Below are 9,092 nucleotides of genomic sequence, written 5' to 3'. Positions count from 1 at the left end.
ATATATATATATATATATATATATATATATTTATTTATTTATTTTATGTATTTATTATTCTGTGAATTACTAGTTCATGCCTTTTGCTCAATTTTTGATTTTCTTATTGATTTCTTAATGATCCTTCATTTGGTTTACATATTATAAATATCTTTCCCCATTTCTTCCTACCAGCATAATGTGGGAGCTAAGAGCATGGACTCGGGGGCAAGTGCCAGGATTAAATCCCAGCCCTAGCACTTCCTGTGTGGCCTCAATACCTTATATGAGCCTGTTTCCCCATCTGTAAAATGGGGATGATGACCACCCTCACTACCTTGCAGTGGTGCTGGGAGGATTAAAAGTTCCCACCTGTGAAGCATGAGTGCCTGTCATGGCGAGCACAGGATGGACTGAATAACCTTTACTGCACCAGCTCCTGAGTGGCCCCCCCAGACTGCGTGCCTGCCCTGTCATTTTGCCCAGAGCTGTCCAGAGCACTGCGTCCTCTTTTGATACGATTGGCAGGTAGTGCTTCTGTCTGGCTCCCAGTCTTCTGGATGACCCTCCCTTCAGCATCCCTGAGCTGCCTGAATAGAAAACAAAATCCCAGCCTCTCTCCAGGAGATGGCAGGGGGATTGGAAGGCATCCGGCGCCTTGCAGCAAAAATAGAAGCCTCACTTGCTTAGGAAGGAATAATAATGAGGAGAGCCAGACAGACCCAGGCTGGGAGGGTTCATCTCGACCCCCGCTTCCCTCCTGGCGTCTTTGCAGACCTGGTGGATCGCTTTCAGCCTTGGCACTGAGTTCTGGTTTTTTATACCTTAGTGTCGCACTGTCCTTTCCTTCCACAAAGCCAGGGAAGGAGTCCAGAACACAAGACTGGTTTAATATCGAGAACCACTGGAGAAACGTGTCAGGATTGCACTGTAAACACCCCTGCCGCAAAGAGCAGGGGGAACCATGCTTCTGTCCTCAGGTCACCATCTGCTGCTCAAGGTCAAGTTTATGGAGGATTAAGGCCCAGTTGAGTCAGGACACCTTTCATTGATTCAGCCCCAATGTTAATTAGCTCAACACTGTGTAAGGAGCTCCCAGGTTTATTTAGTAGAACCCCAGAGGATTTTACATAAAAGCAAACATGGAGGGACTTCCCTGGTGGTCCAGTGGTTAAGAACACACCTTCCAATGCAGGGGACGCCGGTTCAATCCCTGGTTGGGGAACTAGGATCCCACATGCCATGGGGCAACTAAGCCCGTGCACCACAACTACTGATCCCTCGTGTCTCAAATAGAGAGAAGCCCAGGCACCACAATGAAAGATCCCTCAACTAAGACCCGATGCAGCCCCCCAAAATAAATAAAAATAAAAACAAACATGGAAAAAGTAAATTAGAGATATTGAACATTATAGCTAGTTTGGGTTATACCAAATTTCTGGGCTTTGAAACAGATGGAGCTACCCCACATCTCTGTTGCCAGCTGTGCCTTCAGGGTGACCTCACAGGCCCCATGAGGGGAGCAAAGACCCCCTTGAAAGAGGAGTTCCTACTCAGTAAACTAATCACACAGAAAGTCTCCCTGTTGGAATCTGGAGCAGGAAGTGAGGAATCTGGGGGCAGAAGGTTAGCATCCCCAGTGGCCCGTCGCCTCCAGACTTGGAAAGCTAAACTTCCAAGAATGGAGGGTTTTGATCATTTTAATGGTAGCGATTTGTATGTTATCCTTAATTCAATATTTTAAGAGCGTGTTTAGAAGCCACCTTCTCAAACAAAACAATTGCTTTTTGAGACCTTTGAAGTTGGATTTGAAAGCCAGTCTGTTCCCAAAACATTTGCACAAATGAGAATCTGAAGGTTTGAACTTTTGATTCTAAAGACACAACTTCTTGCCCAGAAGGAGCGAAATAATACAGGCAGGTATTTATAAGTGGAGTTATTAGCATTTGAAGGCTTTCCTTGCTAGGGGACTCCATTATTTAGAATTTAAGATTTTTACTTATAAACAGCCCATTGGTGCCCATCAGTGGAGCATCTCAACTTTACCATCATTGTCTCCCAACACCGAGCCCCTTTCTTACCATGATCTGGGCTGCGTCGTCCACGTCCATCGGGCTCTGAGGACCTGGAGCCCCTCCCTGAGTTCAGCCCCTGTTTCCCCATGGTCACTGGTCTGTGGCCGGTTCTTGGGGCCCCAGTTCTTTCCCCGCCCTGTTATGACCCTGCTATACCCATCTGACATTGTCCCTGTGTGTCCCCTCAGGAAGCAGCAGACCCCCTGCCCCCACCCCTGCCCCACAATAAACCACATATATCCCAACCCGGGGGAGCATCCGCGCCGCCTCCGCAATTCCATCCTGTGGTTCCAGCCACACCTGAGGGGACACTGGGCCATCTCACTGCATCCCCTGGGGCAGCTTGGCTGAGCCGCAGAGCCAGGTCCCACAAGCCACCTCGAGTAGCGGCTTACCTGCCAGATGCTGACCTTTGCCAACTGACTGTCCCCTCTGCGAGGCAGCCTGTGCAGGCGAGTCCCGTGTCCACCTGGGCTGGGCTGAGAAGACCGTGCAAGCATGAACCCTCGTTCCAAGCTTTCCCTTGTGGTAGTCCCACAGATACCTGGCTCTCAGTGCTGGCTGCAGCCACCAGGCTAGGACCAGCAGGAGCCACATCTGAGCTGGCTGTGATGTGTTGATGATGTCGGCCTTTGATGCACCCTGACCATGGCCGTGGTGCTCTGCACACACCCCTCCCAGCCCCCGCTCAGGGCTTCTGCTCAGTGGGGCCCCATCTTCCATCAGGAAGTGCTTCATGGAACCTGGGATATTGCTGCTCATCAGATCATACCTGTTCTACACCACAGCTTCCCAGGTATCCCCACACCTGTGTGCCCAGGGGCCAGCCCCTTACAAAGGCCAGCATTGCCCATTTAACTCAAGGAAATTCAGCCGTAGCTCTCGGGTCAGCTGGAGGAAGAAATCTGATTTCGGACAGTGGGATGGTGGTTCTGCTGTGTGTGCCCCTGGCCGCTCTGTAAGACCGAGAGGTCAGCGCACCATCTGCAGGCAGACTTTCCGCCTCTGCTGTGGACAAGTGACCTCTGTCCTCTGCTCCTTGAACCCAGGTGCCCCTCAGGACAGCTCCCAGGTCTGGGAGTCCGTGAAGCTGTGGATGTTGCCTTAACTTTGCGAGAAAATGCTTATGAAGATTGGTTCTGACCCCTCTCCCACCAGCAGTGCCCCTTCCTGGGCTCCCTGGGCAACATCTCCTGCTCTGGGTGAGGGGCCCTGTGATCTGGCTTGTCTGGGGCCATTGCCATTTTCCTGGTCCCCTTCCCCAACCCCCTGGGCCACCGTGGAGCCTCAAGGATCTTTCTGAATCTGGGACTTCCCACTGATTCCCCTGCCATAATATCAAAGGCGCTGAGTACCTTCGTCAAAGCTATAAACCATCCACTCTAAGGAATATTTGGAATTTCTGTTTACCTCCCGAGTGTCTGGAAACGTGGCACTTCAAAGGCTGTATTTGATCATAGATCCAATTTATTGCCAGAAATGTGCATGTGGAATAATGGGGACCCTCCAGTGGCAGGGGAGGTGGCATCCTGTGAGAAAATGAATTTCTCCCGGCACCGAACGCCAGCTGCCTCAGCAACAGTATTCGTAGCAGAACCGAACCTGGTGGTGTTTGAAGTCGGGCAGCTGAAAGGCTCTTCGTGGAAGTGTTCCCTGTGCCTGGATTCAGCTGTGGGGTCAGCGCCCAGGGCCAGGGCCTGCCTTTCGTTCTGCACTCGTTCTGAGGGCTGGGGGCCCTGGACCCTGGAGAATCCAGTTGTCAGCATGTGGGGCAGACGGAGTCTCCTGGGCTCCTGGGACTTCCTGTTTCCTGTCTCACCAGGGAAGTTGGGCTGCAGGGTAGCCTAAAAGCCAACCAACCTGCCTGTGAATGGACCAACAACTTAGACAGTGGCTTGTTCTAATCTTGTGGGGAGAGACCTGTGTGCTTAATTTCCAGCCTGGAGGTTGATGAGGGATTATTCAAGGAGTGGCTGTGAGTTACCAGAAGATCAGGCTCTTGGATTTCTGTCTAGTCACAAGTGGCCGAGAGGGACAGAGGAGGTGACCTGGCCACGGCTGCCCCCAGAGGGAGTAGGAAGAGACCCGGGACGTGTGTTTGGTACAAAGAGGAGTGACCGGGCCACACGTGGCTGAGAAGAGCCTGAATGTTCCACACCGTATTTGAATCTCCAGGTTCATCCTGGCCTCTTGATGGCGTGGGCCTCCCGGCTGTGCCTGGCCAGGTGGCGGGTGGACTCAGAGCCAACCAGGGAGGCGACAGCAGACCCCCAAGGACTTCCTGGATCTCTCCACTCACGACTTCGTTGGACTTGTCTTTGAGATGAACCATCTATCTGGAGATGCAGGTCATCAAAAAACACAGCCCTGCTGTAGACAGTGCAAGCCAGGGGTCTCCAGAGCCGGGGAGAGGGCACCACTGAGGGAAAAGAAAATTCATATTTTTCTTTAGAGAAAATGAAAAGTGGCACTGGGTCCAAGTGGTAGGTGACCTTGCTGTTGAGTTAAAATGCTGCTGGGAAAATGAGAGAAGACAGACATGAAAAGAATGCTAATGAATAGCGGTGGACGGGAGCCCGGAGCCCTGACTCCCCGCCATCCACAACGGGTGCTCGCGTGTAGCCTATTAATAGACACTTAAAAACCGATTCTAAATTGAGCTAAGATGTGGGCCTGTTTTCTGCTGGTGGAAGAGCCTTACGTAAGGCGCCGGGTGCCGCCGGTTGTCCTTCCAGAGTGCTTTGATGGTTGCACACCCGCGGGGAGCAGGCGGGATGTTCAGGCTCCAGGTGGACGACACTGTCCTTTTGAGCAGCTCGAAGACAGTGGGGTGGCAGGGAAGCCTGCAGACCAGCTCCGGGGTCCCCCAGGTGCTTCTGGGCCTGGAGGGGTGGGAGGTGCTGGACTTCTGGGTGGATGGGCCCCTCCACGGCCCACGGTGTTGGGGGTGGTGGTGGCTGGAGGGCCAGGAGGGAGGGGCAAGTGCGGAGGACTCCAGCCTGTGCTGGAGGCTTCCAGGCCCCTCCCTGCTGTCCTTCTTGGTCACTACTGGTCAGAGCTGGGGTGGGGGATGCCCAGGCAGGACAGTGACCTTTCTGAGCGACCTGCTTGAGGTCACAGAGCGAACCTGGGACAGAGTGAGGAATTGAGCCCGCCCTCCCAACGCCCCGCTGCCCAGGGAAGGGTTCTTGCCACTGGATGTGACATTTAGTATGAGCACCAGCCTCCTGGAGGCGCTGTGGTGGTGGGGTTTGGCAGAAGAAGGGGCAGGCTGTTGATTCTGGTGACCCCAGGCAGTGTTCTAGAGGTGGGGTTTCACCTTCCCATCCTCCTTTAAGGCGGTTCCCACTGTCCACATTTTACACATGATGGAGCCGAGGCCGACGCCATGGAGGGATTGGAGAGGCAGCAGAAGCACGTACCCGTGGAAAGAAATTGAACAGCGATGCAAACATCCAGCTCCCCCTGAGTAGAGCCAAGCAGGTTACGGTGCTGTGGCTTGATCAGAATGGAAGCGTCTGCAGCCTTCTAAGGGTTAGAGCATCATTTTCCCCTTATATATGGACCCGAGGCATCTGCACCGGGCCAGTTTTGGGTGGCCCCCAAATTTCCTCATTAAACCCCACTGCTAGGAATGTCTGTCCAGGGAAATGAGAGCGGCTGTCGGGCTCCCTTAGAAAAGTGACAACACTGAGTCCAGAGTGGACCTTTGTGATGAAGTTGAAGCCGTTGGCTGCCAGTGCCGCTAGCAAGACCCTGTTGTCTTCCCCGAAGAATGACGCCATCCCCTATGACTTCAGACCCCAGGGCCAGATTGAAGGTGGACTTCCCGACCCGACCAGCACAGCTGTTCATGAAATGCTCCCCGTTCTTCCATTCCCAGCAGATGGGATGATGGTGGGGTTGGGGGGCGGGGGGGAAGCGGCCATTGCCATGGTTTTGAAAGGAACCAAGAAATTCCTTTATCACTTATCCTGTCTTCAGCCATATTGGAGGGAGGAAAGGAATTTGGATGTGATATTTCAGACCTGGAAACCCCACCCTCTTGCACTACCCCGGGCTCCCCGTCCCTGCAGAGGGACGGGCTGGGGCTTCTGCCCCGCCATGAATTCCTGATCCAACCCATGGCTCTTGCCATCCTGATGCCCTTGACTCTGGCTTTCCTCTCCAGCCCGAGTTTGCAAAGCATCCTCTGTTCAAGGGGACTGTGAAACCCAATGTCCTCTTTTCTGTTCTCTTTATAAAACTGCACCCCCCAGGAGGAAGGGTGGGCTGGGAACCTGGGTAGAGGAAACGAGAGGTGGTCTGCCTCCTCTCTGTCTCCTTTAATCTCTTTTCATCCCCCTGCAGTCCCCACACGCACACCCACCTCTTCTGAAAGTGTCCCAGAATACCGGTTCTGCCAACTAGTGGGGTCAAGCTTTGTTGTGGGAAAATACATATTCATGAGGGCTTTGAGGAGCTTCATTGAAATGCTGAGAGTCTCTGCAGCCAGAGTGATACATAAGCCATCGCTTTATTTGTCCAACACAATGTGAAGGCAATAATCGTGTGATGAATGGCTAAAGAAACATTTTAAGTATTTGTTTCGGCGTGATTTCTGATCATCTCATTAGAATTATAATCGGTTCACTTTCCCAGGTATTCAAAGCCTCTCACTCATTTAAATTTCTATGCTCTATAGGAGCACCCTTATCATTTCTGAAACCAAAGTAAATTCCTCTCTTTTCTTCTGTTTTATTCCAGAAAGATTTCATCATCAGGAGGGTTTTCGGGACCTTACCAAACCGCTAGTTTTCGGTAAGAAATAAGAGGTAACCTTGCATGGCGTGAGGTTTTGCTTCTGACGTGTGTGAAACGGGGCTGTTTTACTGGAGGGACGCTGCCCTGCGGGTGGGGCTGGGCAGCTGTCCTAGTTCTTTACCTCCTGGGGAGCTGGGTCTGTATAATCAGTACTAATCTGAGCACAGAGCATCTGAAGCTGGGGTCTGATTCACAGTCAAGGGCCGTTGAGCCCTGGGCCCACTGCTGGGCACTTACGTTGTGTCCACGAAAAATTAATCAGTCGTTCTAAGAAAGAAATGGAAAATTTTGTTCAAGCCCAATTTGAGGATTATAACCCAGGAAGCGCATCTCAGAAAGCTCTGAGAACTGTTCTGTCCGTTGGAAGTCAAGGCACAGTTATATAAGTTTCTTGAGACGGAGGGCTGCACATCAAATGACTTCTTATTGACAGTTTACATGATCCAGATCTAAGCGTCATTGTGACCCCTTACGAGATCAAGAAGAGTGTTATCTTTTAAGGCCTTGTCCCATTGATGCTAGGGGAGTGTTGCCTTTCATGCTTGAGCAGGTACTTCTGTGATGGGGGAGGTTTGGTCGATGCGCAGTGCAGACACACAGTGCACAGTGAGGGGAGAGAGGAGGCCAAAGGGCAGAGAAAATTTTTGGTTTAGATTTTTCTGGTCTTGCCATAAATATGAATTTTATTTCTCAGTTGCCCGGAAGTGATGCCTCCCCCAGGCTCCCCAGTGCACACACGACATCCCCTCCTCATTATACTATGCTTCTGTAAACCACAGTCCTCATGGTATTACCAAACTCCGGTTCGGGTGCTCACCACTCAAAAGCCAATCATTCGAGAGGCAAGTGTCAGTAGAAATGAAAGGTGCAATCTGAGGAGATCGTGGGCTCATGTCCAGAGACCAACTCCGAAGATTCTAATCAGCCAGGACAATTTTTAAAGGGAAAAATGGGGGAAAGAATCTTAGTGAATCATTGAGGCAAGAGGATCCGTTCTGCATCATTCTCCATTGTGTGTGGTCTGGCGACTCTTCAGATGTTGCCTTGCCCACGTGATCTGCCTGCAGGGCTACTGCGGGGGTAGAGGGCTAGTTATTCTTTTTTTTAAAAGATCTTTTTGATGTGGACCATTTTTAAAGTCTTCATTGAATTTGTTACAATATTGCTTCTGTTTTATGTTTTGGTTTTTTGGCTGTGAGGCTTGTGGGATCTTAGCTGCCTGACCAGAGACGGAACCTGCACCCCCTGCATTGGAAGGGGAAGTCTTAACCACTGGACTGCAAGGGAGGTCCCAGCTAGTCATTCTTTAACTACTTCATTCTTCATTCTTACTTCTTTCTATCTAGGAAAAAATTGACAGGTTAGGCAAGGCATGGTACACGTTCAGGAGAGCCTAAGTCAGGAGTTAGTTTCAATTGCTTTATGATCTCATTCCTATAATTAGGTTTTTAAGGTTTGAGGGGGACAGAAATGGGTAAACAGGAAAGGGGCAAAAGTGCTGCTTTCAGTGGATTCCAGGATTTATTTGTGTAACTCCCACCAGATTCCTGTTCAGAGTGAAAGTAGATACACATCACCAACAGTGCAGTCCTCTATTACTGGTCTGCGAGAAGTCCACTGTTTTGAAATGCCAGGATGCCGAGTAGAAGACTTTAACTCTGATTACAAAGAGCACTCTTTTTAAAAATTAATTAATTAATTTTTGGCTGCATTGGGTCCTCATTGCTGCGCACGGGCTTTTCTTTAGTTGCAGCGAGCGGGGGCTACTCTTTGTTGTGGTGCGCAGGCTTCTCATTGCGGTGGCTTCTCTTGTTGCGGAGCATAGGCTCTAGGCACATGGGCTTAGTAGTTGTGGCACACAGGCTCAGTAGTTGTGGCTCGTGAGCTCTAGAGCACAGGCTCAGTAGTTGTGGCACACGGGCTTAGTTGCTCCGTGGCACGTGGGATCTTCCCAGACCTGGGCTTGAACCCATGTCTCCTGCATTGGCAGGTGGATTCTTAACCACTGCGCCACCAGGGAAGCCCACTAAGAGCCCTCTTAAGCTTACCAGGGGTGAGGGGCGGCCCCGAGTCGCTGCCACCCTGTGGGTGAAGCTGTCCTGTGGCCCTCATCCCACTGATCCACGGTGGGCTCTTGGCTTCCTCTTGCCCTGGAGGGCCTGTACGAGCAGATTTGCACAGGTCTGTAGGCCAGGTGCCAGGCAAGCACCTGGTACAGGGGAGGTTTGTAGGATA

At 51.4% G+C, this 9,092-nt stretch overlaps 1 protein-coding gene across 1 annotated transcript in view; it reads left to right on the top strand.

Annotated features, from left to right (window-relative positions):
• The window catches only part of APBA2 (amyloid beta precursor protein binding family A member 2), a 154,172-nt gene that overhangs the window by 45,523 nt on the left and 99,557 nt on the right, over positions 1–9,092 (top strand). Inside the window, exon 2 of the mRNA XM_029238011.1 lies at positions 6,801–6,854. The gene's annotated coding sequence lies outside the window, so the exon portion shown is untranslated. The remainder of the gene's footprint in view (positions 1–6,800; positions 6,855–9,092) is intronic.

This window comes from Monodon monoceros, unplaced genomic scaffold (genome assembly GCF_005190385.1).
Source record: "Monodon monoceros isolate NGI ecotype Baffin Bay Population unplaced genomic scaffold, NGI_Narwhal_1 Super_Scaffold_21, whole genome shotgun sequence".
NCBI classification, from domain to species: domain Eukaryota; kingdom Metazoa; phylum Chordata; class Mammalia; order Artiodactyla; family Monodontidae; genus Monodon; species Monodon monoceros.
The sequence above is the reverse complement of the archived record's forward strand: the minus strand, read 5'-3'. Positions and strand labels throughout refer to the sequence as shown.